Source organism: Schistocerca piceifrons, chromosome X (genome assembly GCF_021461385.2).
Source record: "Schistocerca piceifrons isolate TAMUIC-IGC-003096 chromosome X, iqSchPice1.1, whole genome shotgun sequence".
In the NCBI taxonomy this organism is placed as follows: domain Eukaryota; kingdom Metazoa; phylum Arthropoda; class Insecta; order Orthoptera; family Acrididae; genus Schistocerca; species Schistocerca piceifrons.
The window spans coordinates 918516890-918531454 of NC_060149.1; positions in this window are offsets into that span (position 1 = coordinate 918516890).

Below are 14565 nucleotides of genomic sequence, written 5' to 3' on the forward strand. Positions count from 1 at the left end.
GCAACTGAAACAAAAGCTGCACAAGTTACTAGTGGAGAAACGTTATTACTCTGTAGAAGAATTTATGAATGATGATGTGGAAGTCTGAGCAAGGAAACATCACCTGCAAATTAAGCTTAGCAGTTTTGTGTCAAATAAATGATTGTAAAAATATGTTCGCTACTTAAATGCTGTAGTTATATATTACTTTGTAATACATTTAAACTGGAGTGTTGATATTTTGTTTTTGTAATACTGTAAATACGAATTGTAATGTAAATGTAATGTTGACAAGTCCCCAGTATATCAGATCTATGATTTGACGTTGTATTTTATGGGATAATAAAAAGTCTGATTCTTATTCTGATCATATTTGAATGTGTAACACTTTGGAAAATACAGAATTCTAAAAACGAATAAATCATAGAAGGCCCGTATACCCTCTTGTCAACAGCGCATTGTATAAGAAACTCCATCATTTTAAGTTAGTAATAACATGCATTGTATAGTGTGTTTCATATTCCATATAACATTTCTATATACGCAGAAATGGGGTAATTACCATGTTCAACAGTCATCTGGAAGGATGACACAAAGAATGTGAGACATGTAGAAACTGCAGTAGCATGGACTGACACCTATTAAAGAAATTAATTCCAGTTAATGTGTAAAACTTTGCCACAAAGGACAACTATAAACTGCTACTCAAGCAAGAACAGGCTGTTTCCAGTGTGTAAGCAGGGCTTACATATTACTTTACACAAAGTACATGGATAAAACTTGGATACGAATGGGGGATACAAAACATCTGCATTTACTGAAAATGCTAGAGGATGATCACACATTGGTGGACTTGTGGAAAATAATGGGTGCAATTACGTTTATATAACAATTACAATTCGTTGTATATGCCTACATGTTACATGTGCACTACACAATTCTTTTACCACATGTAAACAAGTTCTTTGTGATGTGGTGATAGCAATCCAGGGACTACCTGTACAGGCCACTAAGTAGTAGTGACTCGATGCTGTATCGGGGTCTGTTGCATGGAAAAATATGTGATTCCATTATATAGCAATTATAATTTGTGGCCTGTGCCCATGTGTCGTATTACTTTAGTAATATTACTCATATTTCATAGATACATTTAGAAAAAAGTATTATACAATGGAAGTAATCGGAATTTTTAGAAGAAGCTGTGAGGTTTAAATGCAAGCAGTAGATATGGGAGATGGATGATGTCACATATCCATAGTTGAAGGAAGGGGGAAGCCGAAACATTCTAGAGACGTGTTGTCATGACTAATCTACCATTTATTCTACAATATTGCAGCAGCAAGAGTCATATTGGAGAAAACTGGCAAGGAAGCACTGGAAACAATTTTGAGCAAATATATAAAATAATCGTGTGACTATAATACATAAAGTGGAATTGGTCGAAGTTAAAATGGGTATTCTAATGGATTAGCCGCCTGGACTACTGCAACAGATTCGTGTAGATGGCTATCAGCTTATGGATGTTGATATAACACAAGATTCTGCTAGGATTTTTAACGAAATGGTTATGTGTGACTACCTAACACCATACCATGATTCCTGTGTGCAGGGGAACAATACTGTCATTGTAAGCAACGATAAGACTGTTTAATATGGATGAGCTACAGTTTCAGCGTACAGACATACATTGAAGGGCCAAAGACTGGTACACCTGCCTAATATCGTGTAGCGCCCCCGTGAGCACGCAGAAGTGCTGCAACACAACATGGCATGGACTCGACTAATGTCTGAAGTAGTGCTGGAGGGAACTGACACCATTAATCCTTCTGGGCTGTCCATAAATCCGGAAGAGTACGAGGGGTTGGTGATTTCTTCTGAACAACACGTGCAAGGCATCCCAGATATACTCAATAATGTTCATGTCTGGGGAGTTTGGTGGCCAGCGGAAGTGTTTAAACTCAGAAAAGTGTTCCTGAAGCCACTCTGTAGGAATTCTGGACATGTGGGGTGTCGTATTGTCCTCCTCGAATTTCCCAAGTCCGTTGGAATGCACAATGGACATTAATGGATGCAGGTGATCATACAGGATGCTTAAGTACGTGTCACCTGTCAGAGTTGTATCATGGGTCCCATATTACTCCAGCTGCAGACGCCCCACACAATTACAGAGCCTCAACCAGCTTGAACAGCACCTGCTGACATGCAGGGTCCATGGATTCATGAGGTTGTCTCCATAGGCGTACACGTCCATCAGTTTGATACAATTCTAAACGAGACTTGTCCAACCAGGCAACATGTTCCAGTCACCAACAGCCCAATGTCGGTGTTGACGGGCCCAGGCAATGTTTAAAGCTTTGTGTCATGCAGTCATCAAAGGTACATGAGTGGGCCTTTGGCTCCGAAAGCCCATATCGATTATGTTTCATTGAATGGTTCGCACGCTAACACTTGTTGATGGGCCAGCACTGAAATTTGCAGTAATATTCTGAAGGGTTGCACTTCTGCCATGTTGAACGATTTTTTTCAGTCGTCGTTGGTCCCGTTCTTGCAGGATCTTTTTCCTGCCGCAGCGATGTCGGAGATTTGATTGTTTTACCGGATTCCTGCTATTCATGGTTCACTCGTGAAATGGTTGCACGAGAAAATCCCTGCTTTAGCGCTACCTCGGAGATGCTGTGCCCCATCGCTCGTGCTCTAACTATACTTCATGTTCAAACTCACTTAAATCTTGATAACTTACCATTGTAGCAGCAGTAACCGATGTAACAACTGCACCAGACACTTGTTGTCTTATATAGGCGTTGCCGACTACTGCGCCGTATTCTGCCTGTTTACATAACTCTGTTTTTGAATACACATGCCTGTACCAATTTCTTTGGCCCTACAGTGTATAATAAAAGCATATGTCAAATCAAAATCCCAGAAGTGAACATACTTAAAGGTAGCCATTTTGTCAGTTTTATAAAGTGCCTTCATATTCATGTAGTAGAAGCTTTTACATCTTCCATGGCTAAAGAATATTTTATAATCAGACATAAGGTACGATTTCTGAATATAGAATGAGTTGTGCGTGTTCGACCCTGTGGAGGAGTGTCTAATTGTATTCTGTATTTGTCTGCTGGGGCAATAAGAATACCCAAAAACTGGCTTCTGTGCCAATAAACCTTCCAGACAATCAAGACAGAGAAAATATTATAAACTATGTTTGTCTGCTTACAGTTTTGATTATTTACCTGGAGATTCTTAACACAGACTACAACAAAGACGATGCAGATATTATAGAGAAGTGTTATACTGAAGCAGGAAAACATATTTTTTGCAATCCAGAACATTCCTCAGCACAATACAGTCAAATGTAGATATTATCGAATTAGGACTGGTCTCTACAATCAGTGTTATCCTGCAGGTCTTAAGAAAAAGACATAGAGTATCCCCTGCTAACTCTAGCAATACCAGCTCACTTTCAGTAATGCATATTGCTCATGGGGGAGGGGATGTACTTCATGCTCATCTGAAAAAAATTTAAAAATTGATTGTTGCTGACTTATATTAACAACATACCTTTTAAAGAAGCACTGATGTGTAAATAGGGTCCAGAACCTGAAAATATCTTTAAGCACACTCTCAGCAATACCAACATACTTTTGATAACCTATACTACCAAGAGGGCTGATACTTTATGACCATAAAAAATCAAAAATTGCGTATTTCCTTAATTGTTGTTACTGATGTGGAAGTATGGTCCCGAGCCTGAAAATGTTGAATAAGATATTTATTGTGTTAAGTCACATCTAGTACTGTAAATTTTTGGGTTAAGTTTAACTGAAAAGATTATACCTTCATGGAATATGGTAAAATATTTCATTAAAAATAATAAAAAATTTTTGCAAAATTTTAAAACATCAAGTACTTGACTAGATACAACATTTTCAAAAGGAGGGCATAAAGTACCCTTCCACCCTCCACCCCCTTAGCATTGCAAGGATTAAAGATTTCAAACATAAAACCACATATGTAACACTATTGTTGTAACTGAGTTGTTCTATAGCAGTTATAAAATACGTATGCTTCACTTATTGGCACCACTGGGATAGCAAGTGACAGTATGCCTACAATGTAGTGGATGCAGTCTCTCTTTGATTGATTTATTACAAGTTCTAAGTGTTCTGGTAGTAGGATGTGGTACTACTGTAATATACAGCAATACACTTTAGTTTACATTATAGTTTGGACATGAGACACTAAGAAGAAATCTGCAAAATTTGGATAACCTGCATAGTTTACATTGCATCTGAGGTACACAGTCACACATATAATGGTAGAGTTAGAACAAAAAGCTGTGTAATTATATATGTCCAATGGAAATAGTCGTTTTTTTTTTTTTTTGTTGTTGTTAAAGTGGGACATCAAAATTCTGTACTCAGACAGGTAATATCTACGAGGGTTGGAACTTAAATAATGGCAACTATTTATTTACAACTGATACAAAAGAGTTACATATTTGCACCTGTTACTGTCCTTCAAAGTAGTCACCAGCGTTGTGTAGAACCTGTTACCAGCGATGTGGAAGGCGTTGTATACCGTTAGCAGAGCCTGTTCTATTGATGGTGCTTATGGAGCGGTCTACTGTCTGTCGAATCTGCTTGGGGGCTGTCTAAATACTGGAGGCCGAGAGGGCGTTGCCGGAACGTTTTCCAGTGAGTCTGTCGTTGGCATCGATCGATCTTCTTGTCACCTCTATGCCACATAGTGTGCTGGCGCAAGCTTATGCCAGCGCAGTTGGAAGCTCTACCGGGCTGGTCTAGCTCATTCGAAAACATTTAATAGGAGAGCTTGGAAAAATGCAAATCTTTCTCACAAAAGCTGTTGTATAAATTTGAACAATCTGCATTTTATGAAGTCTGTGATGTCATTATGCCGCCACCACCTTATATGTCATAGCGTGTGTGGAATAGCAACGAAAATCGATAACACTTTTATGATGTAGGCTACCCCTCACCATGCACTGTACAATGGCTTGGGAAGAAGAACTGTATCACTATGTTTACATGTGACACATCTTCTGAAAGAAGAAAACCGAATTCCGAAAACTGTTTCTCGCTTTCATGTTTACATGTTACTGCCCAAATAAGATTTGCTAGTCCAGTTAAATATGGCTCTTGGAAAACAGCTGTTACAATTTCTGATTTAGTCAGCACAATCACTATTAGACAAGGTGTATACATCTTCAGTCTAATATTTCTACTTATCCTTTACTGAACAAAAAGCCACTCCGTCCATATTAGCCGAAAATTTTTGAAAACAAGACGAGACCTGACAGCCCAAGAACATTTCAAAACCGGTTGCGTTTACATGGGAACGAAAATCGATTGTGGAAACTAGAAGTGGATTTTCAGAATCGACTTTGAAGCGTTTACATTACTACCCACAAACGGTATTGGGAAATCGGTTTACGAAATCCGTTTTGGGAGCCCCATGTAAACAGGGTGTATGTCTGAACGTATACTGTCCACAGATGATGCTGTTCTCTGTGGGAAGGTTGCAACAGCAGTAGGCTGTAGCGATTTACAGCAAGACCTGTAGAGGATTGACGATTGGTGAAGGGAACTGGAATTAGAGCTAAACTTGCATGTAAATAAGCAGAGAGACCCACCACTGTCCTATTATACTGTTGACGAAACATCGCTAGAAACACTAGCAATCGTAAAACATCTACAAGTAATCATACAAAGCGATATAAAGTGAAATGACTACATAAAGCAAATGGCAGGACAAGCAGATATCATGATCACGTTAATTGGAGGAATCTTAAGGAAATGTAATCAATCCATGAAGCAGGTGGCTTACAAAATACTTGTTCTATCGATTTTTAAGTATTTTGCATCAGCCTGGGAACCTTACCAGGTCATACTAATAGAAGATATAGACAAGAAACAACGAAGAGCGATGCATTTTGTCAAGGGATCGTTTAGTCAGCACAAGATACTAAACGAACTCCACAAACATCTCACGAAATGACCGTGATGAGAAATGGGAATTACTAAGGAGGTTATCGACAATCATTCTTTCCACACGAATGGAACAGGGTTGGGTGTTATTGCAATCATGTGGGGCATCTAATGTTACCTATTGTAAACAGTGTAAGCATCACAAGTGCGAATTATGTAGAAGTGATGGCATAAACTGATTGTGTCCTTCTCTGTAAGGAATCATCAGTAATATCTGATAGGGATTATACGCCATGCTGTATACTATAAAAGAGAATTGACAGGCGATCTCTCTTTAGCAGAGATTTGCTGCAGTATTTTCTATTTTACATTCTTTGGTTCATACCAAGCAAAGTGGCGCAGTCGTTAGCACACTGGAGACAAATTCGGAAGGACAATGGTTCAAACCTGAGTCCAGCCATCCAGATTTAGGTTTTTCTTGATTTCTCTAAATAGCTCCAGGCAAATGCCGAGGTGGTTCCTTTGAAAGGGCACAACTGATTTCCTTCCCCATCCTTGACACAATCCGCGCTTGTGCTCCGTCTCTAATTACCTCAATGTCGACGGGACATTAAACCCAATATTCCTTCCTTTTCTGTGGATCGTACTTCTACGTCTCTGTTGTACGAGGTAATCACTCTGCTTCTGTGTATATGCAGATGCTATTTAGGATATGAACCACACTAATCAGTGTATATTATTACTAACTTAAAACGAGGGAGGTTACCATACAACGTGCTACTGATGAGAGGATATATTCTTAATGGACTGGATAAAACCTGTGATACACAACAGATCTTTTTTTAGAAACCGACTACAGGCCAGATATAATGTTACAAAGCAAAAGCACCTTGCTAGGGACAGTATGTCACGATGATGGAATGTTAATCATAAAGTATCAGTCCTGATGTTATAAAAGTAGGGCATACTTAAGTAGCTGCTGCCTGCATACTGCCTGTTAGCATGGTGTAGCAAAGACAAGGACCAGCATTATTTGTTCTCCAGCGTTGGAGTAGGGTAACTTGTTTTTTTAGATACAGGTCAGTGAGGCTCCCTGCCAAAATGCAGACTGCACTAAAAGCTACAAGGAGAGAAACAATTTTGCGCATGTGCATTGACCGAATAATTTTTGTTATTGTAAATGATTTCTTTATACATTGTTCTGGAAGTATCACCCTCCATTTAGATGTTCCCTTGGCCAGTGAGTTGACAAGAGAGGTCCCAACACAATACGGCAGCAGTAGTAGTGATCCAGCATGGCACACGAAATTGTCAATGTGTGGGACCTATCCGACACACAGAAGAGAATAGAAGCTTTCGAAATGTGGTGCTACAGAAGAATGCTGAAGATTAGATGGGTAGATCACATAACTAATGAGGAGGTATTGAATAGAATTGGGGAGAAGAGGAGTTTGTGGCACAATTTGACTAGAAGAAGGGATCGGTTGGTAGGACATGTTCTGAGGCATCAAGGGATCACCAATGTACTATTGAAGGGCAGCGTGGAGGGTAAAAATCGTAGAGGGAGACCAAGAGATGAATACACTAAGCAGATTCAGCAGGATGTAGGCTGCAGTAGGTACTGGGAGATGAAGAAGCTTGCACAGGATAGAGTAGCATGGAGAGCTGCATCAAATCAGTCTCTGGACTGAAGACCACACAAACACACACACACACACACACACACACACACACACACACACACACACACACACACATGGGGTGTGACCACCTCTGGCAACAGTACAGACCTGATGATGACAGGACATGCTGTGAATGATGTCATCAATCTCTTGTTGGGGCATAAACGCCCATTCTTCCTGCAGAGCTGCTCGCATGCGTTGGAGGCTGATTGATGGATGCTGACGTCACGCAATTTGTCTTCCTAGTGCATGCCGGACATTCTCTATGTGACTAAATGGGATGAGCGAGCTGGCTACGCTATGTGTGTAATATCTTCCATTTCCAAAAAAACATCCCCCACATGTGGTCTGTGAGGTCGAGCATTATCGTCCATCAGTACGAAAATGGGGCGCCAGCACCTCGCACCTCGCACATGAGGTGCCAAGATCTCGCCACGATACTTGACAGCAGTTAAACCTTGCCAATACACCCATAAAATTTCATAAAGACGAGTTCGAGTGGTCAACACAATCACTACCCATGCTATTAGGGACTCAGTATCTTTCCACAATGTTTGGGTCCTGAAATAGTGTTCCACGTTACCTCCAGAAGGGACTCCATTGAGAATCACTCTCCAGCCCAAATCGGGGCTCATCTGTGAAAAGAAAATTTTCCTGTTATTTGATCGTGCAGGTGCAAGCACAGTACCACTCAGTCCAGTTTGTGATCATCAACTGAGACAACAGCATCATCTTCTAATGAGCAATCTGTGTGACCAATGTATTAAAGATAACTTTATGTGAAAGTTATTGTTGAATGTACTCTGAGTGAGAGTCTTGCATTTTGTCGCAAATGATGCATTCATGTTCAGAGACAGCTGTAAATACTCATGAAATTACTGTCGTAATGGATTATATGAAGTTAAGTACTTCTTCTTATCTAAGTTATAATAAAGTGAACTAATATTTTACGTCCCCCCCCCCCCCCAAGAACCATGGACCTTGCCGTTGGTGGGGAGGCTTGCGTGCCTCAGCAATACAGATAGCCGTACCGTAGGTGCAACCACAACGGAGGGGTATCTGTTGAGAGGCCAGACAAACGTATGGTTCCTGAAGAGGGGCAGAAGCCTTTTCAGTAATTGCAGGGGCAACAGTCTGGATGATTGACTGATCTGGCCTTGTAACACTAACCAAAACGGCCTGGCTGTGCTGGTACTGCGAACGGCTGAAAGCAAGGGGAAACTACAGCCGCTATTTTTCCTGAGGGCATGCAGCTTTACTGTATGGTTAAATGATGATGGCGTCCTCTTGGGTAAAATATTCCGGAGGTAAAATAGTCCCCCATTCGGATCTCTGGGCGGGAACTACTCAGGAGGACGTCGTTAACAGGAGAAAGAAAACTGGCGTTCTACGGATCGGAGCGTGGAATGTCAGATCCCTTAATCGGGCAGGTAGGTTAGAAAATTTAAAAAGGGAAATGGATAGGTTAAAGTTACATATAGTGGGAATGAGTGATGTTTGGTGGCAGGAGGAACAAGACTTTTGGTCAGGTGAATGCAGGGTTATAAATACAAAATCAAATAGGTGTAATGCAGGAGTAGGTTTAATAATGAATAAAAAAATAGGAATGTGGGTAAGCTACTACAAACAGCATGGCGAACGCATTATTGTGGCCAAGATAGACACGAAGCCCATGCCTACTACAGTAGTACAAGTTTATATGCCAACTAGCTCTGCAGATGACGAAGAAATTGAAGAAATGGGTGATGAAATAAAAGAAATTATTCAGATAGTGAAGGGAGACGAAAATTTAATAGTCATGGGTGACTGGAATTCGGTAGTAGGAAAAGGGAGAGAAGGAAACGTAGTAGGTGAACATGGATTGGGGCTAAGAAATGAAAGAGGAAGCCGCCTGGTAGAATTTTGCACAGAGCACAACTTAATCATAGCTAACACTTGGTTCAAGAATCATAAAAGAAGGTTGTATACATGGAAGAAGCCTGGAGATACTGACAGGTTTCCGGTTGATTACATAATGGTAAGCCAGAGATTTAGGAACCAGGTTTTAAATTGTAAGACATTTCCAAGGACAGATGTGGACTCTGATCACAATTCACTGCTTATGAACTGTAGATTAAAACTGAGGAAACTGCAAAAAGGTGGGAATTTATGGAGATGGGACCTGGATAAACTGACTAAACCAGAAGTTGTACAGAGTTTCAGGGAGAGCATAAGGGAACAATTGACAGGAATGGGGGAAAGAAATACAGTAGAAGAAGAATGGGTAGCTTTGAGAGATGAAGTAGTGAAGCCAGCAGAGGACCTAGTAGGTAAAAAGACGAGGGCTAGTAGAAATCCTTGGGTAACAGAAGAAATACTGAATTTAATTGATGAAAGGAGAAAATATAAAAATGCAGTAAATGAAGCAGGCAAAAAGGAATACAAACGTCTCAAAAACGAGATCGACAGGAAGTGCAAAATGGCTAAGCAGGGATGGCTAGAGGACAAATGTAAGGATGTAGAGGCTTATCTCACTAGGGGTCAGATAGATACTGCCTACAGGTAAATTAAAGAGACCTTTGGAGATAAGAGAACCACTTGCATGAACATCAAGAGCTCAGATGGAAACCCAGTGCTAATCAAAGAAGGGAAAGCAGAAAGGTGGAGGGAGTATATAGAGGGCCTATACAAGGGCAATGCACTTGAGGACAATATTATGGAAATGGAAGAGGATGTAGATGAAGATGAAATGGGAGATATGCTACTGCGTGAAGAGTTTGACAGAGCACTGAAAGAGCTGAGTCGAAACAACATTCCATTAGAACTACTGACGGCCTTGGGAGAGCCAGTCCTGACAAAACTCTACCATCTGGTGAGCAAGATGTATGAGACAGGCGAAATACCCTCAGACTTCAAGAGGAATATAATAATTCCGATCCCAAAGAAAGCAGGTGTTGACAGATGTGAAAATTACCGAACAATCAGTTTAATAAGTCACAGATGCAAAATACTAACGCTTATTCTCTACAGACGAATGGAAAAACTGGTAGAAGCTGACCTCGAGGAAGATCAGTTTGGATTCCGTAGAAATATTGGAACACGTGAGGCAATACTGACCCTACGACTTATCTTGGAAGGTAGATTAAGGAAAGGCAAACCTACATTTCTAGCATTTGTAGACTTAGAGAAAGCTTTTGACAATGTTGAGTGGAATACTCTCTCTCGAATTCTGGAGGTGGTAGGGGTTAAATACAGGGAGCGAAAAGCTATTTACAATTTGTACAGAAACCAGATGGCAGTTATAAGAGTTGAGGGGCATGAAAGGGAAGCAGTGGTTGGGAAGGGAGTGAGACAGGGTTGTAGCCTATCCCCAATGTTATTCAATCTGTATATTGAGCAAGCAGTGAAGGAAACAAAAGAAAAATTCGGAGTAGGTATTAAAATCCATGGAGAAGAGATGAAAACTTTGAGGTTCGCCGATGACATTGTAATTCTGTCAGAGACAGCAAAGGACTTGGAAGAGCAGTTGAACGGAATGGACAGTGTCATGAAAGGAGGGTATAAAATGAACATCACCCAAAGCAAAACGAGGATAATGGAATGTAGTCGAATTAAGTCGGGTGATGCTGAGGGAATTAGATTAGGAAATGAGACACTTAAAGTAGTAAAGGAGTTTTGCTATTTGGGTAGCAAAATAAGTGATGATGGTCGAAGTAGAGAGGATATAAAATGTAGACTGGCAATGGCAAGGAAAGCGTTTCTGAAGAAGAGAAATTTGTTAACATCGAGTATTGATTTAAGTGTCAGGAAGTCGTTTCTGAAAGTATTTGTATAGAGCATAGCCATGTATGGAAGTGAAACATGGACGATAACTAGTTTGGACAAGAAGAGAATAGAAGCTTTCGAAATGTGGTGCTACAGAAGAATGCTGAAGATTAGATGGGTAGATCATATAACTAATGAGGAGGTATTGAATAGGATTGGGGAGAAGAGAAGTTTGTGGCACAACTTGACTAGAAGAAGGGATCGGTTGGTAAGACATGTTCTGAGGCATCAAGGGATCACCAATTTAGTATTGGAGGGCAGCGTGGAGGGTAAAAATCGTAGAGGGAGAACAAGAGATGAATACACTAAACAGATTCAGAAGGATGTAGGTTGCAGTAGGTACTGGGAGATGAAGAAGCTTGCACAGGATAGAGTAGCATGGAGAGCTGCATCAAACCAGTCTCAGGACTGAAGACCACAACAACAACAACAACAACAACAATATTTTACGTGTTATAGTATACACTTGATCTTCTCTCGGAACAAAGTAAAGTGCTCACCACAGCGCCAACAAATGTATTTTCATCCAGTACAACACCTTTTATTAATATTAACGAACGGAATAAAATTATACAGGTGCAGTCTGTGAGGCCAAAGTTGGCTGAGGACAGTAGGCTACTGTAGGATGAGTAGCAGTCAAAGTCCAGTATAACCCTGAACAGTCAGAGATGGCGTTCAGTGAGGCAGCAACGGTGGAATTTGGATGACGGAGATAGCATTCAACAAGATGGTGGCCATGGACTACTAGAGACGACATTGACTAAGGCAGGAGGCCCAGATGATCAGTGGTGATGTCCAACAAGGTAGTAGCCTTGGACAGTAGAGATGGTATCCAGCGAGGCAGTAGCTTGGACAATCAGAAATGGCATCCAGTGAGGCGGTAGCCATGGATGGCAGAGATAGCACCTTGAGAGATAGTGGCCCTGAAGAACTCGAGATGATGTCCAGTGAGGCGGGAACCCTACTGTCAGTGGTGACATCCAGCGAAGTGAGAGCCCTGGACAGTTGGAGATGACTTCCAGTGAGGCGGGAAACTCAGATGGTCAGAAATGTTGTCCAGTGAGGCAAGTGCCCTGGATGGTCAGGGGTGACATTCAGCAAGTCAAGAGCCATGGATGGTCTGAGATGATATCCAGCAAGGTGGGGCCCTTGACAGTCGGCAGCTAGCTGGAGGATGGGCTGAATGTGAAGTCCATCAAAGCAGCTCAGGGGAATCACTTGACAATGTCCGGATGACTCAAAAGCAGTGATAACTGAATAACTGATCCTTGACCAGCTCAGCAATACAGGGTGGTCCATTGATAGTGACTGGGCCAAACATCTCACGAAATAAGCATCAAACGAAAAAACTACAAAGAACGAAACTCGTTTAGCTTGAAGGGGGAAACCAGATGGTGCTATGGTTGGGCCACTGTGAGGCGCTGCCATAGGTCAAACGGATATAAACTGCGTTTTTTAAAATAGGAACACCCATTTATTATTACATATTCGTGTAGTACGTAAAGCAATATGAATGTTTTAGTTGGACCACTTTTTACGCTTTGTGATAGATGGCACTGTAATAGTCACAAACGTATGAGTACGTGGTATCACTTAACATTCCGCCAGTGCGGACAGTATTTGCTTCGTGATACATTCCCCATGTTAAAATGAACTGTTTACCAAATGCGGAAAAGGTCGATATCGAGTTGATGTATGGCTATTGTGATCAAAACGCCCAACGGGCGTGTGCTATGTATACTGCTCGGAATCCTGGACGACATCATCCATGTGTCCGGACCGTTCGCCGGATAGTTACGTTATTTAAGGAAACAAGAAGTGTTCAGCCACATGTGAAAGGTCAACCACGACCTGCAACAAATGATGATGCCCAAGTAGGTGTTTTAGCTGCTGTCGCGGCTAATGCGCAAATCAGTAGCAGACAAATTGCGCGAGAATCGGGAATCTCAAAAACGTCGGCGTTGAGAATGCTACATCGATTGCACCCATACCATATTTCTATGCACCAGGAATTGCATGGCGATGACTTTGAACGTCGTGTACAGTTCTGCCACTGGGCACAAGAGAAATTACGGGACGATGACAGATTTTTTGCACACGTTTTATTTATCAACAAAGCGTCATTCACCAACAACGGTAATGTAAACCGGCGTAATATGCACTATCGGGCAACGGAAAATCCACGATGGCTGCGACAAGTGGAACATCAGCGACCTTGACGGGTTAATGTAAGGTGCGGCGTTATGGGAGGAAGGATAATTGGCCCCCATTTTATCGATGGCAATCTAAATGGTAAAATGTATGCTGATTTCCTACGTAATGTTCTACCAGTGTTACTACAAGATGTTTCACTGCATGACAGAATGGCGATGTACTTCCAACATGATGGATGTCCGGCACATAGCTCGCGTGCGGTTGATGCGGTATTGAATAGAATATTTCATGACAGGTGGATTGGCCGTCGAAGCACCATACCATGGCCCGCACGTTCACCGGATCTGACGCCCCCGGATGTCTTTCTGTGGGGAAAGTTGAAGGATATTTGCCATCGTGATCCACCGACAACGCCTGACAACATGCGTCAGCGCATTGTCAATTCATGTGCGAACATTAAGGAAGGCGAACTACTCGCTGTTGGGAGGAATGTCGTTACACGTATTGCCAAATGCATTGAGGTTGACGGACATCATTTTGAGCATTTATTGCATTAATGTGGTATTTACAGGTAATCACACTGTAACAGCGTGCGTTCTCAGAAATGATAAGTTCACAAGGTACATGTATCACATTGGAATAACCGAAATAAAATGTTCAAACGTACCCATGTTCTGTATTTTAATTTAAAAAACCTACCTGTTACCAACTATTCGTCTAAAATTGTGAGCCAATTGTTTGTGACTATTACAGCGCCATCTATCACAAAGCGAAAAAAATGGTCTAACTAAAACATTCATATTTCTTTACGTACTATACGTATATGTATTAAAAATGGGGGTTTTATTTTAAAAAAATTCAGTTGATATCGGTTTGACCTATGGCAGCGGCATCTAGCGGGCCAACCGTAGCGCCATCTGGTTTCCCCCTTCAAGCTAGACAAGTTTCGTTCTTTGTAGTTTTTTCGTTTGACACTTATTTCGTGAGATATTTGGCCC